This window comes from Spea bombifrons, chromosome 9 (genome assembly GCF_027358695.1).
Source record: "Spea bombifrons isolate aSpeBom1 chromosome 9, aSpeBom1.2.pri, whole genome shotgun sequence".
Classification (NCBI taxonomy): Eukaryota; Metazoa; Chordata; class Amphibia; order Anura; family Pelobatidae; genus Spea; species Spea bombifrons.
The window spans coordinates 15,342,478-15,347,477 of NC_071095.1; the positions used below are offsets into that span (position 1 = coordinate 15,342,478).

The following is a 5,000-nucleotide window of genomic DNA, read 5'->3' on the forward strand; positions in this document are numbered from 1 at the left end:
CACATGGCAAAAAGCTCTCCCCGGACTGTGAGAAAAAATTAAAAGCCTACAACACCTGGTATTCCCAGGCGGTCTCCCATCCAGGTACTAACCAGGCCCAACCCTGCTTAGCTTCCGAGATCAGACGAGATCGGGCGCTTTCAGGGTGGCATGGCTGCAGGTGTGAAAGTGTTTTATTTTACTTCTCTTATTCTGTTGCTGCTGCTGCTGCTTGTCGTCAGATTGAAAGAATTATAAGCCCTGGGACAGGACAGAGAAGGTGAGAAGGTTCAAATAAGGGTTTAAAGCTTTGATGATGAGCAAGAAACATGGCAAAAAGCTCTCCCCGGACTGTGAGAAAAAATTAAAAGCCTACAACACCTGGTATTCCCAGGCGGTCTCCCATCCAAGTACTAACCAGGCCCAACCCTGCTTAGCTTCCGAGATCAGACGAGAACGGGCGCTTTCAGGGTGGTATGGCCGCAGGTGTGAAAGTTTTTTATTTTACATCTCTTATTCTGTTGCTGCTGCTGCTTGTCGTCAGACAGAAAGAATTATAAGCCCTGGGACAGGACAGAGAAGGTGAGAAGGTTCAAATAAGGGTTTAAAGCTTTGATGATGAGCAAGAAACACATGGCAAAAAGCTCTCCCCGGACTGTGAGAAAAGAAAAAGCCTACAACACCTGGTATTCCCAGGCGGTCTCCCATCCAGGTACTAACCAGGCCCAACCCTGCTTAGCTTCCGAGATCAGACGAGATCGGGCGCTTTCAGGGTGGTATGGCCGCAGGTGTGAAAGTTTTTTATTTTACTTCTCTTATTCTGTTGCTGCTGCTGCTGCTGCTGCTGCTGCTGCTGCTGCTGCTGCTGCTTGTCGTCACACAGAAAGAATTATAAGCCCTGGGACAGGACAGAGAAGGTGAGAAGGTTCAAATAAGGGTTTAAAGCTTTGATGATGAGCAAGAAACACATGGCAAAAAGCTCTCCCCGGACTGTGAGAAAAGAAAAAGCTTACAACACCTGGTATTCCCAGGCGGTCTCCCATCCTGGTACTAACCAGGCCCAACCCTGCTTAGCTTCCGAGATCAGACGAGATCGGGCGCTTTCCGGGTGGTATGGCCGCAGGTGTGAAAGTTTTTTATTTTACTTCTCTTATTCTTCTGCTGCTGCTGCTGCTGCTGCTGCTGCTGCTGCTGCTTGTCGTCAGACAGAAATAATTATAAGCCCTGGGACAGGACAGAGAAGGTGAGAAGGTTCAAATAAGGGTTTAAAGCTTTGATGATGAGCAAGAAACACATGGCAAAAAGCTCTCCCCGGACTGTGAGAAAAAATTAAAAGCCTACAACACCTGGTATTCCCAGGCGGTCTCCCATCCAGGTACTAACCAGGCCCAACCCTGCTTAGCTTCCGAGATCGGGCGCTTTCAGGGTGGTATGGCCGCAGGTGTGAAAGTTTTTTAATTTACTTCTCTTATTCTGCTGCTGCTGCTGCTGCTGCTGCTGCTGCTGCTGCTGCTGCTGCTGCTGCTGCTGCTGCTGCTGCTGCTGCTGCTGCTGCTGCTGCTGCTGCTGCTGCTGCTGCTGCTGCTGCTGCTGCTGCTGCTTGTCGTCACACAGAAAGAATTATAAGCACTGGGACAGGACAGAGAAGGTGAGAAGGTTCAAATAAGGGTTTAAAGCTTTGATGATGAGCAAGAAACACATGGCAAAAAGCTCTCCCCGGACTGTGAGAAAAAATTAAAAGCCTACAACACCTGGTATTCCCAGGCGGTCTCCCATCCAGGTACTAACCAGGCCCAACCCTGCTTAGCTTCCGAGATCAGACAAGATTGGGCGCTTTCAGGGTGGTATGGCCGCAGGTGTGAAAGTTTTTTATTTTACTTCTCTTATTCTGTTGCTGCTGCTGCTGCTGCTTGTCGTCAGACAGAAAGAATTATTAGCCCTGGGACAGGACAGAGAAGGTGAGAAGGTTCAAATAAGGGTTTAAAGCTTTGATGATGAGCAAGAAACACATGGCAAAAAGCTCTCCCCGGACTGTGAGAAAAAATTAAAAGCCTACAACACCTGGTATTCCCAGGCGGTCTCCCATCCAAGTACTAACCAGGCCCAACCCTGCTTAGCTTCCGAGATCAGACGAGATCGTGCGCTTTCAGGGTGGTATGGCCGCAGGTGTGAAAGTGTTTTATTTTACTTCTCTTATTCTGTTGCTGCTGCTGCTGCTTGTCGTCAGACAGAAAGAATTATAAGCCCTGGGACAGGACAGAGAAGGTGAGAAGGTTCAAATAAGGGTTTAAAGCTTTGATGATGAGCAAGAAACACATGGCAAAAAGCTCTCCCCGGACTGTGAGAAAAAATTAAAAGCCTACAACACCTGGTATTCCCAGGCGGTCTCCCATCCAGGTACTAACCAGGCCCAACCCTGCTTAGCTTCCGAGATCAGACAAGATTGGGCACTTTCAGGGTGGTATGGCCGCAGGTGTGAAAGTTTTTTATTTTACTTCTCTTATTCTGTTGCTGCTGCTGCTGCTGCTTGTCGTCAGACAGAAAGAATTATTAGCCCTGGGACAGGACAGAGAAGGTGAGAAGGTTCAAATAAGGGTTTAAAGCTTTGATGATGAGCAAGAAACACATGGCAAAAAGCTCTCCCCGGACTGTGAGAAAAAATTAAAAGCCTACAACACCTGGTATTCCCAGGCGGTCTCCCATCCAGGTACTAACCAGGCCCAACCCTGCTTAGCTTCCGAGATCAGACGAGATCGGGCGCTTTCAGGGTAGTATGGCCGCAGGTGTGAAAGTTTTTTATTTTACTTCTCTTATTCTGTTGCTGCTGCTGCTGCTGCTGCTGCTGCTGCTGCTGCTGCTGCTTGTCGTCACACAGAAAGAATTATAAGCCCTGGGACAGGACAGAGAAGGTGAGAAGGTTCAAATAAGGGTTTAAAGCTTTGATGATGAGCAAGAAACACATGGCAAAAAGCTCTGCCCGGACTGTGAGAAAAAATTAAAAGCCTACAACACCTGGTATTCCCAGGCGGTCTCCCATCCAGGTACTAACCAGGCCCAACCCTGCTTAGCTTCCGAGATCAGACAAGATTGGGCACTTTCAGGGTGGTATGGCCGCAGGTGTGAAAGTTTTTTATCTTACTTCTCTTATTCTGTTGCTGCTGCTGCTGCTGCTTGTCGTCAGACAGAAAGAATTATTAGCCCTGGGACAGGACAGAGAAGGTGAGAAGGTTCAAATAAGGGTTTAAAGCTTTGATGATGAGCAAGAAACACATGGCAAAAAGCTCTCCCCGGACTGTGAGAAAAGAAAAAGCTTACAACACCTGGTATTCCCAGGCGGTCTCCCATCCTGGTACTAACCAGTCCCAACCCTGCTTAGCTTCCGAGATCAGACGAGATCGGGCGCTTTCAGGGTGGTATGGCCGCAGGTGTGAAAGTTTTTTATTTTACTTCTCTTATTCTGCTGCTGCTGCTGCTGCTGCTGCTGCTGCTGCTGCTGCTGCTGCTGCTGCTGCTGCTGCTGCTGCTGCTGCTGCTGCTGCTGCTGCTTGTCGTCAGACAGAAATAATTATAAGCCCTGGGACAGGACAGAGAAGGTGAGAAGGTTCAAATAAGGGTTTAAAGCTTTGATGATGAGCAAGAAACACATGGCAAAAAGCTCTCCCCGGACTGTGAGAAAAAATTAAAAGCCTACAACACCTGGTATTCCCAGGCGGTCTCCCATCCAGGTACTAACCAGGCCCAACCCTGCTTAGCTTCCGAGATCAGACGAGATCGGGCGCTTTCAGGGTGGCATGGCCGCAGGTGTGAAAGTGTTTTATTTTACTTCTCTTATTCTGTTGCTGCTGCTGCTGCTTGTCGTCAGATTGAAAGAATTATAAGCCCTGGGACAGGACAGAGAAGGTGAGAAGGTTCAAATAAGGGTTTAAAGCTTTGATGATGAGCAAGAAACATGGCAAAAAGCTCTCCCCGGACTGTGAGAAAAAATTAAAAGCCTACAACACCTGGTATTCCCAGGCGGTCTCCCATCCAAGTACTAACCAGGCCCAACCCTGCTTAGCTTCCGAGATCAGACGAGATCGGGCGCTTTCAGGGTGGTATGGCCGCAGGTGTGAAAGTTTTTTATTTTACATCTCTTATTCTGTTGCTGCTGCTGCTTGTCGTCAGACAGAAAGAATTATAAGCCCTGGGACAGGACAGAGAAGGTGAGAAGGTTCAAATAAGGGTTTAAAGCTTTGATGATGAGCAAGAAACACATGGCAAAAAGCTCTCCCCGGACTGTGAGAAAAGAAAAAGCCTACAACACCTGGTATTCCCAGGCGGTCTCCCATCCAGGTACTAACCAGGCCCAACCCTGCTTAGCTTCCGAGATCAGACGAGATCGGGCGCTTTCAGGGTGGTATGGCCGCAGGTGTGAAAGTTTTTTATTTTACTTCTCTTATTCTGTTGCTGCTGCTGCTGCTGCTGCTGCTGCTGCTGCTGCTGCTGCTGCTGCTTGTCGTCACACAGAAAGAATTATAAGCCCTGGGACAGGACAGAGAAGGTGAGAAGGTTCAAATAAGGGTTTAAAGCTTTGATGATGAGCAAGAAACACATGGCAAAAAGCTCTCCCCGGACTGTGAGAAAAGAAAAAGCTTACAACACCTGGTATTCCCAGGCGGTCTCCCATCCTGGTACTAACCAGGCCCAACCCTGCTTAGCTTCCGAGATCAGACGAGATCGGGCGCTTTCCGGGTGGTATGGCCGCAGGTGTGAAAGTTTTTTATTTTACTTCTCTTATTCTTCTGCTGCTGCTGCTGCTGCTGCTGCTGCTGCTGCTGCTGCTGCTGCTTGTCGTCAGACAGAAATAATTATAAGCCCTGGGACAGGACAGAGAAGGTGAGAAGGTTCAAATAAGGGTTTAAAGCTTTGATGATGAGCAAGAAACACATGGCAAAAAGCTCTCCCCGGACTGTGAGAAAAAATTAAAAGCCTACAACACCTGGTATTCCCAGGCGGTCTCCCATCCAGGTACTAACCAGGCC

General features: G+C 48.5%; 14 non-coding genes and 2 pseudogenes across 14 annotated transcripts; all 16 read right to left on the reverse strand.

Moving 5' to 3' along the window:
• Nucleotides 1-43: 43 nt before the first annotated feature.
• On the reverse strand, nt 44-162 carry LOC128462813 (5S ribosomal RNA). Its single transcript, XR_008342741.1, has one exon. It is a non-coding gene; the product is annotated as a 5S ribosomal RNA (ribosomal RNA).
• A 186-nt stretch (nt 163-348) lies between these two features.
• LOC128463322 (5S ribosomal RNA) lies at nt 349-467 on the reverse strand. Its single transcript, XR_008343224.1, has one exon. It is a non-coding gene; the product is annotated as a 5S ribosomal RNA (ribosomal RNA).
• A 183-nt stretch (nt 468-650) lies between these two features.
• Nucleotides 651-769, reverse strand: LOC128466456 (5S ribosomal RNA). Its single transcript, XR_008345427.1, has one exon. It is a non-coding gene; the product is annotated as a 5S ribosomal RNA (ribosomal RNA).
• A 216-nt stretch (nt 770-985) lies between these two features.
• Nucleotides 986-1,104, reverse strand: LOC128464245 (5S ribosomal RNA). Its single transcript, XR_008344091.1, has one exon. It is a non-coding gene; the product is annotated as a 5S ribosomal RNA (ribosomal RNA).
• A 209-nt stretch (nt 1,105-1,313) lies between these two features.
• On the reverse strand, nt 1,314-1,422 carry LOC128465623 (uncharacterized; annotated as a pseudogene).
• A 296-nt stretch (nt 1,423-1,718) lies between these two features.
• Nucleotides 1,719-1,837, reverse strand: LOC128464848 (5S ribosomal RNA). Its single transcript, XR_008344658.1, has one exon. It is a non-coding gene; the product is annotated as a 5S ribosomal RNA (ribosomal RNA).
• A 191-nt stretch (nt 1,838-2,028) lies between these two features.
• Nucleotides 2,029-2,147, reverse strand: LOC128463110 (5S ribosomal RNA). The gene has a single exon (XR_008343022.1). It is a non-coding gene; the product is annotated as a 5S ribosomal RNA (ribosomal RNA).
• A 188-nt stretch (nt 2,148-2,335) lies between these two features.
• On the reverse strand, nt 2,336-2,454 carry LOC128465257 (5S ribosomal RNA). Its single transcript, XR_008345045.1, has one exon. It is a non-coding gene; the product is annotated as a 5S ribosomal RNA (ribosomal RNA).
• A 191-nt stretch (nt 2,455-2,645) lies between these two features.
• Nucleotides 2,646-2,764, reverse strand: LOC128462781 (5S ribosomal RNA). Its single transcript, XR_008342711.1, has one exon. It is a non-coding gene; the product is annotated as a 5S ribosomal RNA (ribosomal RNA).
• Nucleotides 2,765-2,979: 215 nt separating this feature from the next.
• On the reverse strand, nt 2,980-3,098 carry LOC128465258 (5S ribosomal RNA). The gene has a single exon (XR_008345046.1). It is a non-coding gene; the product is annotated as a 5S ribosomal RNA (ribosomal RNA).
• Nucleotides 3,099-3,287: 189 nt separating this feature from the next.
• Nucleotides 3,288-3,406, reverse strand: LOC128464749 (5S ribosomal RNA). Its single transcript, XR_008344565.1, has one exon. It is a non-coding gene; the product is annotated as a 5S ribosomal RNA (ribosomal RNA).
• Nucleotides 3,407-3,663: 257 nt separating this feature from the next.
• LOC128462692 (5S ribosomal RNA) lies at nt 3,664-3,782 on the reverse strand. The gene has a single exon (XR_008342627.1). It is a non-coding gene; the product is annotated as a 5S ribosomal RNA (ribosomal RNA).
• Nucleotides 3,783-3,968: 186 nt separating this feature from the next.
• Nucleotides 3,969-4,087, reverse strand: LOC128462911 (5S ribosomal RNA). Its single transcript, XR_008342834.1, has one exon. It is a non-coding gene; the product is annotated as a 5S ribosomal RNA (ribosomal RNA).
• Nucleotides 4,088-4,270: 183 nt separating this feature from the next.
• LOC128466467 (5S ribosomal RNA) lies at nt 4,271-4,389 on the reverse strand. Its single transcript, XR_008345428.1, has one exon. It is a non-coding gene; the product is annotated as a 5S ribosomal RNA (ribosomal RNA).
• A 219-nt stretch (nt 4,390-4,608) lies between these two features.
• LOC128464247 (5S ribosomal RNA) lies at nt 4,609-4,727 on the reverse strand. Its single transcript, XR_008344093.1, has one exon. It is a non-coding gene; the product is annotated as a 5S ribosomal RNA (ribosomal RNA).
• A 218-nt stretch (nt 4,728-4,945) lies between these two features.
• LOC128465624 (uncharacterized) overlaps nt 4,946-5,000 on the reverse strand; it is a 109-nt pseudogene continuing 54 nt past the window's right edge.